Genomic DNA, 10,946 nt, shown 5'->3' with positions numbered 1-10,946 from the left:
GAAGCGGGGAGCACCTTGCACACCTTCGGCGCTCCTGGGTGTTGCAAGAAGAACCGGGGGAGATCATAGAGCTGGAAGGGGGGACCCACCAGGATCATCTAGTCCAGCCCCCTGCACAATGCAGGAAACGCACAACCACCTCCTCTCCCCCGCACCCCCAGACCCCCCCCACTCCATGCCCAGAAGAGGGCCACGGTGCCCCGGAGAGGACGAGCCGCAGCCTCCATCCCCGGGAAACCCTGGCCTCGCCCACCAGGGTCTTTTCATCCCGAGTGGCAGCAGGCGGCTGAAACGGCTCCTCTTCCCTGTAGCGCCCTGAACCAGAAGGGAAAAGCAGCAAACTCTGGATCGGTGTCTGCTGATAGCACGGGGTTGGCTGCCTGCACAGGACCCTGGGAGCACAGCCCCAGAGCGCTTAACCAGATGAACCCCCCCCTCCACACACACACCCCAGTGCAGGATCCTGTTGTGCCTCTGTGAGAGGTACCCCCCCCCCGGTTCCCAGCCTGGGCTCCTAACCCGCATTTGACAGGAGCAGAGCTTCAGCCCCACTTTCTTGCTGGGAGGGGGGGCTGCTCTGTCGGGCACCTCCAGCAACTGGCGCTGCTCCGCTCCTTAAAAGTCTGGAGAGGTTCGAAAAGAGAGATGTCACGAGGGGGCACCAGGATCATTGTCCTGGGGGGGGGCAGATTCCTCTCTGGGGCCATCACCCCGAGGGAAGGAGCCCCAAGCCGAGGATCAGGCCCGGCCGGTCCCGACCCCGCGCAGCGTGTCTTTGTGGCAGGAGCCCCGCCCTGGGCTGCCTTTCAACCCCCGCTGAGGCCTAACCCTGGTGGGGTCACTGCTGGAGAGTCTGGCCCTCCTGCGATGCCTGACGTGGGCACAGCCGTAAGCCCCTGCAGTCGGGAACGACGGCCTTCCTCTCCTGGGTCTGTCGTTTTCATTTGAAAAATATGGATTTGAGTCCTCGCAGAGCCCCAGTTTGGGCTGCGAGGAGGGGACTGAGTAGGGCAGGAACTGAAAGGGTGAAAGATGCCCCCCCCAGGGCCCCCCAAGGGATGAAGACTTTCTCGTGACGCCACCTGGCAGCTCAGGGCACTGCTGATGAGCGGCCACGATCCTCCACCACCCCACTCGGTGCCCAAGAACTGCCCGCGGACTCTCTTCGCCCGCTGTTTCCCCACAACCCAGAATGCTGAGATTTCCACTTGGATCTGTGCGAGAGCCAAGTGGAGGCAGCTCCATCGCCGCGTCAGGGCAGGAGCGTCTGCCCGGCATCGGCTGTCGGGTTGAGGCCTGCAGAGATCCACCTTAGTTGTGAGGATCCCGGCAAGCACTTGGGTGGTCCACCAGAAACTGGCCAGTGATCCAGCTGTCAGTGGGAAGGGGTTTCTTGATTCCAGAGGATAGGTGTCACGGCAGGGGCGTGTTGTAGGACCACCTGTGGAGGCTTCATGGGGGTGGGGGGTGGGGCGAGTCGCCTCTCTGAGTCTTGGAGAGGTGAGGCGGGGGCCACGCCTCTGCCTGCAGAGCCTCTTGTAGAGCTGCTTTTCAGGGGAAACACCAAACCCCTCAAGCGTGGACTTTCTCTCTGTGTGTAGAAATGAAGCAGCTTCAAGCCTGTAGAGGGGGAGAGAAACCGTCTGCTTTTGACGCGCAGCCACCTTCTCCGTGTTGCTCGCGTTTTTCACCCTCCCGGGAGCTCCGGGGCAGCCTTGGCGGTTCCCCCCTCTTTTTTTATGTTTGGCTGGCCCTGGATCACCCAGCGGGCATCGTAGCTGAAAGGGGGTTTGAACCCAGGTTTCTGTGACCCTGGTCCACCACGAGTGATTTGAGGTCGCTGGCTCCACCACATCCCCCTTTTGACCTCTTTGGGGGAGAGACGGATCCAGGCAGAGGAAGCTGGCCAAAGGACGGTCTTGGGGAGGCCCTGTGTGCGGGCAGAGGCGTCAACAGCAGCTGGTTCCCCGCAGAGGAGGGTCTGCTTTGCCTCAGCCTCTCGAGGGAGGCTCTGTTTTTTTCGGGTGGGGGAGTCAGCGCCATCCTCTGCTTCTCCTGCTTCCTGCTCTTCCACTACGTGATCTTTGGTTTGGTACAATCTTTCTGGAAAGATTTGAAAGCTGTGTGAATGGGAAGCTGTGCCTTTTCACAGGTTCTGTCCATACTGGTGCCATTTTACATACCCCCATCCCCGTGGCAACTATTTCCCTCTGACCCCCCACAGAGGTTCTTTTTCTGGTCTTTAAGAAGTGGATAGCAGCGTAGTTGCTATAATATATTGGACCAAAGTACTAATCACAAGCTTTCATTTTTTTAAAAAAAGTCTCTAACCCTGTTCATTGCAAAGTTGTGAGGGGGAAGTTGCTGGCTGCACATTTCTCTTTTTACTCTGCAACCAAAAGGGCTGGAGACCTACTTTTATAAAAAGAAGGGGGAAAAGCTGTGAAGTGTATGTGGTAATGGATTGCTGTACCATTGCAAGGCCGGAGCGTTCTAGCTATTACTGATTTTTAAAATAAGTCTGAAGAAAGCCCTCCAGTGGCATGGGGGGGGGGTTGGCAGTCACAGAGGGCTACGGCAAGAAAAGTGCAGGAAGAGCCTCTGTGAGAACGCTTTGTTGTTTGTTGCCAGCACACTGGGACCTGTTCGGGGGGGGGCTGCCTCTGTGCGGATGCAGCAGGGGTCACACTGGCTCTGGACCAGCAGTGGGGGCTTGTGCTGGCGGGGGGGGGGCGCTCACAAAGGAGCCTGCTGCTCAGGGGCCAGGGGAACGGCCCTCACATCCCAGGGCTGCCTTGGGTGAGGTTTAGCTGGACACCCCCCAAGTGAGGAGGGGCTAGCAAAGCTTCCCCTTTTTCCAGATGTGGGATTTGCCTTTTCAAGGTGCTGGGGTCCCGTGCGGGATTGCAAAAACGGTGCTTGTCCTCCTGGTCCTCAGCATCGAATGTTGATGTCTCCACAGGGTAGCTGTCCAGTTTTGGGGGGAGGGGGGGCGGTGGTGACCAAGAGCGCCACCTTACACATGGGAAGGGAGCCCCTCTCCCCAGACCCAGGCAGAATGAAGGTGGCTGAGGGAATTCACTCAGCACATGCTCCAAGGCATAATTAGATAAGGCCTGGGCCTTTGTCTTGCAAACAGAATCCCTGCTCATTTTTGATAGGCGGCCTGTAAAAAAAGTGTTTGGTTCTTAGGATTGCAAACTGCTCAGAAACCTCTAGAGAGGGAGGATTAACCGAGGCCCAACATCCCAGGCAGAAGCCAAGAGGGAGACGCCGCGCAGAATCCACACATTCCATTGTTTTGGTGGGGTGAGTCAGCTGCACGGCTCTCTCCCACGTGGCCCCTGTTTTGGAACACTGGCTGATGCGGTCGGAGACAAAGATCTGGGTGACTCACCTGCAGTTTCACACCTCCACGGAGCGGAGCGTGTCATGCGTGACCTCGCCCCCTCCGCTGTGGGAACGCTGGGAAGGAGCCCCACCACACCGGCAGGCGTGGGAGCTGCCGGGGTGGAGAGATGGCGCGAGTGACAGGTGAAGCAAGCCGAAGGGGTGACCCTGGGCCGGGGTCTGGCATGCCCCCCAAAGTGGGTGGCAGGGAAGTGGGATCTTGGGCAGGGCGGGGAGAGACTGGCGCCATGTACGCTGCAGCTCTGTGGCCCTGCCTGCTGCCCTCTCCCCCGGAAGGCCTCTCCAGGGTCTCCCAGCCATCCCTACGGACCAAAGGCTGGAGCAGTGCCCGGCCTTTCTTGGGCCCTGAATCCAGCGAGGGCATGTCCGGCAGCCAGGCACCGCTGCTCGAGGAGGGTTGGCACCGCCTGTTCTGCCCCTTCAGTGGAGGCTGCCAGGGAGGGTGTTTGCCTCAGGGCAGCAGGCAGTGATGCACACAACACCCGTCCAAGGTATGCCAGGCTCAGGGGACGGGACAGGCTCGTCGGGGGTGGGGGTGCAGTCTGAACCACGGGTGGTTCCAGGCCGGTGTCCGCTGTCCGTGTCCACGCCACAGGGTTCCATGGAAGGAAGGGGGCATTTTTCCTCCAGGCTTTTCCCCGTCCTGGTTGCCTGGGAGAGCGCTCCCCCCCCCCCCGCATTGTCCTGCTTGTTGCCTCTGATTGAAGGGTACGGGGTGGGGGGGCTCTTCTCTTGCATGCTTTATATGGCCAGATCCACAGGGGTTTCTGGAGGAAAGGCTGCGCGAAGCAGCAGAGAGGGGGTTGGGCCTGTCATACCTTGGAGGGGTGTTGTGTGCATCACTGCCTGCTGCCCTGAGTTGATTTACAGCTGTGAGAGAGACAGAAGGGGGAGTGAAGCGGCTTTTCTTCTCTGGGAGTGGACTTCTGTTGAGAAAAACTCTCTGGAACCTGTGCCAGGACATGCATGGGTATTGTGGGGGGGGGCCTTAGAAATGGACAGCAGCTAACGGTCATTTTGTTCAATGCCTGCCCCCCAGCAGAGGGGAAGAGGAGAGGGCCTCCCAGTGGATGCTTTGGTGGGGTGGCAAAGAGACTGGTTAGCAGGCTCGCACCCCAAGGGAGGCCGCTGGGCAGCATCAGCCTCAGCCCTCCTGCGATCAGTTCCGACGCGTGAGCGAGTTGCTGTGAATCGTGGCTCAGATCTGCTTGGGGTTCAGTCGGGATTCTTGCCTGTGGCGGTCAGCAGTGACGCACCGGCCCCCTCACCCTGACCGGAGGAGAGAGGCGGTGGGGGCGTGGCAGCATCCTGCCATGGGGCCGGTGGTTTGATGCCAGTGTCAGAAGCGGGGTGCCCCACCCCCTGCTTCTCTAGAAACCCGGTCCTCCATGCGTGAGAGTATTGTTATTGCTAATAGTCCTATTATCAGTGAGCACAAGATGGTCCGTTTGGGCCCCCTGGTCTTGCAGTCCAGAATCTGAACCCAGGCAGATGACAAAGGGGGCTGGAGGCCACGGTCCGTCTGCCTGCCTCCCTGTCATGCGGGGGCAAGCGTAGCAGAGGAGGGGTTGCGTTTGAGGAAAGGTGGATTTTGAAGGAGGTGACCCTGGGCTGGGGGGGGAGTTGTTCTGGGGGGCAATAAGGGTGGTGGGGTGGGGCCGGGAAGGCTTGATTTCCCTCCTAGAGTGTTGCTTCAGGCTGGTTCCCACACGCAAGCCCATCCGTCACCTGCGCAGTTGCGGATCTGTCCCTGGAGCTCAGCGCTCTGCCGGAGTGGCCTTTGTGCCACAGCCCTGAGCGATGATGGCTTGAGGACCCGGGAGTGCTCCTGTGCAGGAGAACTTCCTGGGGAAGGGAGCCCCAAATCTGTACATACAAACTCGGTCACGGCAGCATTGCGGTGGGGAGGGGGAGCCCCCCCCAAGCCCCCATCCCTTCTGCACTTGCTGTGCACAAAAGACGCCCTCTTTGTCGTGGTGGGGGTGGTTAGGGTTCCTAAGAAGACGGGTGGGAGAATTTCTCTTCCTTCTCTCCCCCCCCCCAAAGTACCAGAGCCTTTGCTGCCATCCCATACCGGCCTCTCTGCGGTGGAGGTGAGTCAGGGTGCCGGAGGCAAAGTCACACCTTCTGGAGCCAAGTGGGTGGGGAGGCGTGCCTTTGCGGTGCCCCCCCCCCTCCCTCCCTCCGGCAGCACGGGCGGGTTTGGCTTGTTTGCCAAGAGGGTGGGAGGGAGGGGCCCTGCCAGACGCTGGGGAGACCCAGAGCTCCCTCCGTGCTCCCCAGGGCTGGCGGGGGCAGAGAGACAGGCCAAGTGTTGGGGCGTCCGGGGCCTGCTGGGGGAGGGAGAGGTCTGGCCCAGGGCCGCCTCGGCACAGCAGGGGAGGCTGGGGGAAAGTGGCATGAGCCCCCCCACACACACCCTGAGGACAAGGGCTGCTCCAATTCTGCCTGCTCTCCAGGCCCCACAGAGCCAGGGCAGATTTGGGCGCAGCCTCTCTGGCCAGTGGAAGAAACGGCATCCCTGTAGGCATGGGCTGCGATGGCGAGGGAGAGCGGGGCTCACACAAAACCCCCGGGACCCAGAGCGCCCCCCCCACAGTTGTGACAGCTGAAGCTGCCTGCAATGGGCTCTGCCCCGCCCCCGTCTCCAGTGCTCGTGGGGGAGGGGGTCGGGGTACCCCATGCTCTGGAACAGTGCAGAGGAGGTCTCCCGTGGGGGAGCTCCAGGACCTTCCCCTCCATAGGAACGGAGCTTCCTTGAGCGTGCAGGGCGACCCTCGCAGCTGTTACTCTCGGGTCTCGGGCATCGCTGGGCTCAGGGCCACTAGGAGGGCATCCCCAGACTGGGTGTCTTCTGAAGAAGTAGTCTGTGAGCCACTCGAGCGCGGAGCAGGCCCAGGCCGAGGGTGTCACCGGGTCCCGTGTTTCTTCTTCCCCCCCACAGTCTGCGTCTCCCCCAAATCTGTTCTGGAGCAGAAGAGCGGCCAGAGGTGGGACTGCGAAATGGAGGCGGATGTGGGCATCTGGGAGAGAGAGGCAGCTGTGGCAGATGCCCCCACGCCAGATGTGCCAGCCACGGAGGATGCTGGCAGCTTAGGTAGGGAGAGGCTGGGGCCGAGGGCTGTGGAGTGTCAACGGAGGCCCCCGGCTGGCCATTGTTCTGGGGAGGGGGGAGGTCAGGAATCTGGTTGGATGTTGACCCTCCATGTGGCCCCCCACACAAAGTGGGAGGGTGCAGGGCTGGGGGGCAATCATGGGCCCTTCTGGGAGGGCTTTCAGGGGCTTCTTTCAACTGTTCCAGTTCACTGTTGACGGAGGGGGGGGAGGGAGGGAGGGGCGTCGGGTGTTGCTTCCCTCCACGACCGCGCCTGATCTTGATTCCTGGAGTGGCAAAGAGAACCACCTGCAGCCTGGTTCAATATCTGGCCTCTCTCCAGAACTCACTAGATCGCTTCAGGCCACGATACCGGTTTGCTGACAGCGAGGCCAATAGGATGGCAACAGGATCATGCGTGGGAAACACTCTGAATCCAGAATGGACTGTTCCCATGCGAGGGGTTCTCCTTACTGATCCCGTGCTTTCCTTGGCACGCAGCCTCTGGGCAGGATCCTTGGCTGCTGGCCCAGCCGGCCCCCTCCTCAGCGGGGCTTCTGCCCTTGGTGCCCTGCCGCCCCCCCCCCCGGTTCCAGCCTGCTCTTTTCTGCTTTCCATGCAGCCCCCATCCACCCACCCCCATTCACTCACTGGCTTCTTTTTGCCCACTGAGCATCAAACGTCAGTCCCTGGCAGCAGAGGTCCAGCCTCTTCTGTGCCTTGTGCAGCATCTGGCCCTCTCTCGGGGGTGTATGTCACGTTTGTGTGTGAGAGAGAGAGCGTGCTCACACGCCTGGCCAGTTTCAGCGCAGGGCCACCCTGCCTGGCAGATAAGAACTGCCTTTATTTGGCTGCCTGTTTGGAGCAGGAGGCAATGAGCCAGAACGGGAGGGTGGCGCGCGGAGCGGTGCCAAGCCTGCCGAGGCACAAGTCCTGCTGTGCTGTGTCTGGGCAGGTGGGGGGGGCGGTCCTGGAGGTTCTCCGGAAGCCTCCCTGCAGGGCTGAGCGCTGGGCAAAACCCTCCCTGCTGCTCCTTGTCTCCCAGGCTGGGCAGCTGCTCCTCTGCGGGACTGTTGGGCGCCCCCTGGAGCCTGGCAGGGCCAGTGCACCTGGCAGTGTTGGCACCAGAGGGTCTTGGAGCACCTGGCGCAGGAGAGGACCCCCGAAGGCCCCTCAAGGATCGCTCAGGTGAGGAGCTGGAGCTGGGGGTGGTGAGGGGGCTGGGGGCGGGAGCAGGACCCCAGAGGCCTTGCACGGCCCCTCCGGAGGTGGGCACAGCTGGCTTCGCTGCTCTGGGCAAGTGGGAAGTGCCATTCTGCGAGATCTGTTCTCCCTTCCGACTGAGCAGAAGCAAGAACGTGGGGAGCCACCAGAGGCCCAAGTCGAGCGAAGGCGAGCAGAACCCTTCTAGAGACGCAGAGGGTGCCCTTCTTCATCCAAACAATATTTTCTCTCCCCTAATGGATGTCACTCCAGGAGGAGGCCGTCTTCTCTGCAGGCTGGTGGTCGAGCTGCCGTTGAGGGAGGAACTTTCTGCCTCCTTCACTGGCCCAGCTCAGCCTGACAAGGTGGTGGTCTGAAGGGCTGTGAAATCCCCTGCTGGGATTAAATGGTGGAACTCCCTGCCCCAGGATGTGGTGATGGCTGCCAATGTGGAAGGCTTGAAGAGGGGAGTGGACATGTTCATGGGGGAGAGGGCTATCCATAGCTACTAGACAAAATGGATACTAGTCCTGAGGCACACCTGTTCTCTCCAGGATCAGAGGATCAGGCCTATTATATTGGGTGCGGTGGAACACAGGCAGGATAAATGCTACTGCAGTCATCTTGCTTCTGGGTTCCTAGAGGCACCTGGTTGGCTTCTGTGTGAACAGATTGCTGGACTTGATGGGCCTTGGCCTGACCCAGCAGGGCCTTTCTTATGTTCTCCATGAGTGCCTGTTGGAGATGCTCTTTCAGGTAGCAGATGGGCTGTCCACGAATGCCGTCAGCTGGGAAAGGTGCCCTGAGCTGGTGCCTTTTTCTGGCACAGACGCATCATGGGCTGCTCCTCTGACCTTTTGCCAGCCCCTGGCTTCTGGGAGTTCATCTAGGCCTGGCATCCCCTACACCAGAGGCTGTGCTTACGCCCCTCAAAAAAGCCGTGGGATTCCCAAGGCAATTTGTGATCGCAAGGAGGAAGCCAGGAAGCAGTGCTGGGTATCCACTCCGAACAATGGCAGCACAGCAGCTGTGTCTGCAAGGGGTCTCCCAAAGAGTAGCTGCCTGCCCACCTGCCTGACTTCCAGGGTGGGGAGGGGTAAAACCTCCCCCAGTAAACTGAGCGGGTGGGCAGGTGCCTGTGGGTGCCCCAGTGAGTAGCATGGCTGGGCCCTGCGGGAGGGGAGGAAGCACAGCATCCCACACACACACACACACACACACGTTCTGCCCTGCTGGGATCATGCAGCCCCTCTCTAGTGCTCATCCATGAGGACGGTCAGCTCACATCTCCCTCCTCTGGAGAATGACGACCAATGGGGGGGGGGTCTGCTGCTGTTGAAGGGCACCCGCGGAAGCAGCTGGTGCTGAGTGTGAAATGCTTTGTCTTTCAGGTGACGTTTGATGACGTGGCGGTCTATTTCTCCCCAGAGGAGTGGGCGGAGCTGACCGCCTGGCAGAAGGCCCTGTACTGGGAGGTGATGAAGGAGAACCACACCCTGGTGGCCTCTCTTGGTAAGGGGGCAGAGGCCTCGTTGTCCGCCCCTTGCTGGCCACCAAGGGCGGGAGTTGCCCCCAGAATTTGCCTCCATCAGATGGCCCGATGGCCAGGGGGCGCTCAGAGGGGGCTGACGGAGGAGCTACGGCCCGAGGTGTAGAAGAGCAGCCTCCATGGGGAATGCCCTGGCTGGGTCCCTGCGGGACCTGCAAAGAGCCCCCCACCCACCGAGGGTGGCATTTGGGCCAGGGCTGGGCGGTTCCTCAGTGACCAGGAGGGCAAGGGCTGTCTTCTTCCTTACACACTGACATTGGCATCCTCTGTCTGGAGAGACCTCTCTGCTTCCCCCTGTGGGGTCTTTCCTTCTCCTCTCTCCTGCCAGCCCTGGGGGGTGGGACAGGCATCCTCTCCCCCCTCAGGTGAGTTTCCTTCACTCTCTCCTTTCAACAGTATCTGCGCATGACGACCAGCCGGAGGCCCTGAGCCGGATAGAGCGAGGGGAGGCCCCTCCTTCCAAGAATCCGCTGGGGGGGAAGAGGGAAGCTGCTCCCCAAGACCCCAGCCTGGGTAAGTGGTGCTGAGGGCCCCCCGCATCGCATTGGGAGCCACAGGGGCGGTTGCTGATGGTTGCCACTGCTCTGCCTGTTGGAATGCTGCCTTCCAGGCAGCCCCGTGCAGGAACATCTGCTAACTCTTCTGGTTGGAAGATGCCCCATCTTCCATTTCTCCTCTTCCTTCCAACAGAAAAGCTGGCAGCAAAATGCTGGAGCTCCTGGTTCTTTGACCAAATGTTGTGTTTTTATTGTTGTCGTTTCCAAATAAAATAACACAGTGTATTAGGTTCAGATGAAAGCACATCTAACAAAGGATTCTCAGCCCCGTCTCTGAACTGCGATTTTCCAGGGTTTTTTTTTTGGGGGGGGGAGAGATTCAAAACAACTCGAAACTGTCTTAAATGCACCCCCCTCCCCTTCTTTGTGCGGAACAGTTTCCAGCAATGCTGCTGCTCACGCACAGCCTGGGGGTCAGCCAGAAGAGCCAGAGCAAGCGGGCAAGAAGACTGATTTGGAAGGACCAGGGTTGGAAGCCCCCACTGCCCCCAGCCCCGGTGAGTGATTCTTGGGGTGTGTGGCAAGGTCCCCGGGCTGCTGTTCCTGAAGGCAGGTATGGCTGGAGCCCGTCAGCCACGGAGGGGACGGAAGCCCGCCCTTTCCCCACGGGCTGCTCAGGGATCCCTCCTGCCTGCCTGCCACCCCCTTCTGTTCCCGCACCTCTGGATCATCAGGCTGAAGCCCAGCAAGAAGGGAGGCTGAGAGGGGACATCGGAGCTTTCTGAAAATAGTTCAGGGGGTGGGAGAGACAATCATTGGGCGCTGTTTGGGGTTGGCTGTGGACCTGAGAAGTGAGGGTTAAAACCAGGGCTGGAAAAACAATGTGTATGTGGGGGTGTGTGTGGGGGGATGTCAGATACTGGACCTGTGGGGCCCAGATGCTTCGGGTGGGGCTGGGCATGTTTGACAGACCCAAGGGCTGGTAGGGCCCCTTTGTGGCAAAGCCAGTGCTGGGCATCTCTGGGTTTCACCTGCTATCCTTGCCTTCCACTGGAGCATGCAGAAATGCTCTGGATGGAACCAGGTCGGGCAGGCTGCAGGGCTCCGGGTGAGCCTCGGCCTCCCTCGAGAGGGTTTTTTGGCAAGCCACTTTCAGGCTCTTCCTTCCGGCCCCTTCCGGGCCGACTGATTC

The 10,946-nt window shown here is 60.4% G+C and overlaps 1 protein-coding gene across 1 annotated transcript in view; it reads right to left on the bottom strand.

The window, feature by feature from the left end:
- MRPS12 (mitochondrial ribosomal protein S12) overlaps nt 1-10,946 on the bottom strand; it is an 84,350-nt gene that overhangs the window by 62,982 nt on the left and 10,422 nt on the right. The gene's annotated exons all lie outside the window — the stretch shown is intronic.

The sequence above is a fragment of the Euleptes europaea genome, chromosome 11 (genome assembly GCF_029931775.1).
Source record: "Euleptes europaea isolate rEulEur1 chromosome 11, rEulEur1.hap1, whole genome shotgun sequence".
Classification (NCBI taxonomy): domain Eukaryota; kingdom Metazoa; phylum Chordata; class Lepidosauria; order Squamata; family Sphaerodactylidae; genus Euleptes; species Euleptes europaea.
This window is presented reverse-complemented; position numbering and strand designations above follow the sequence as displayed.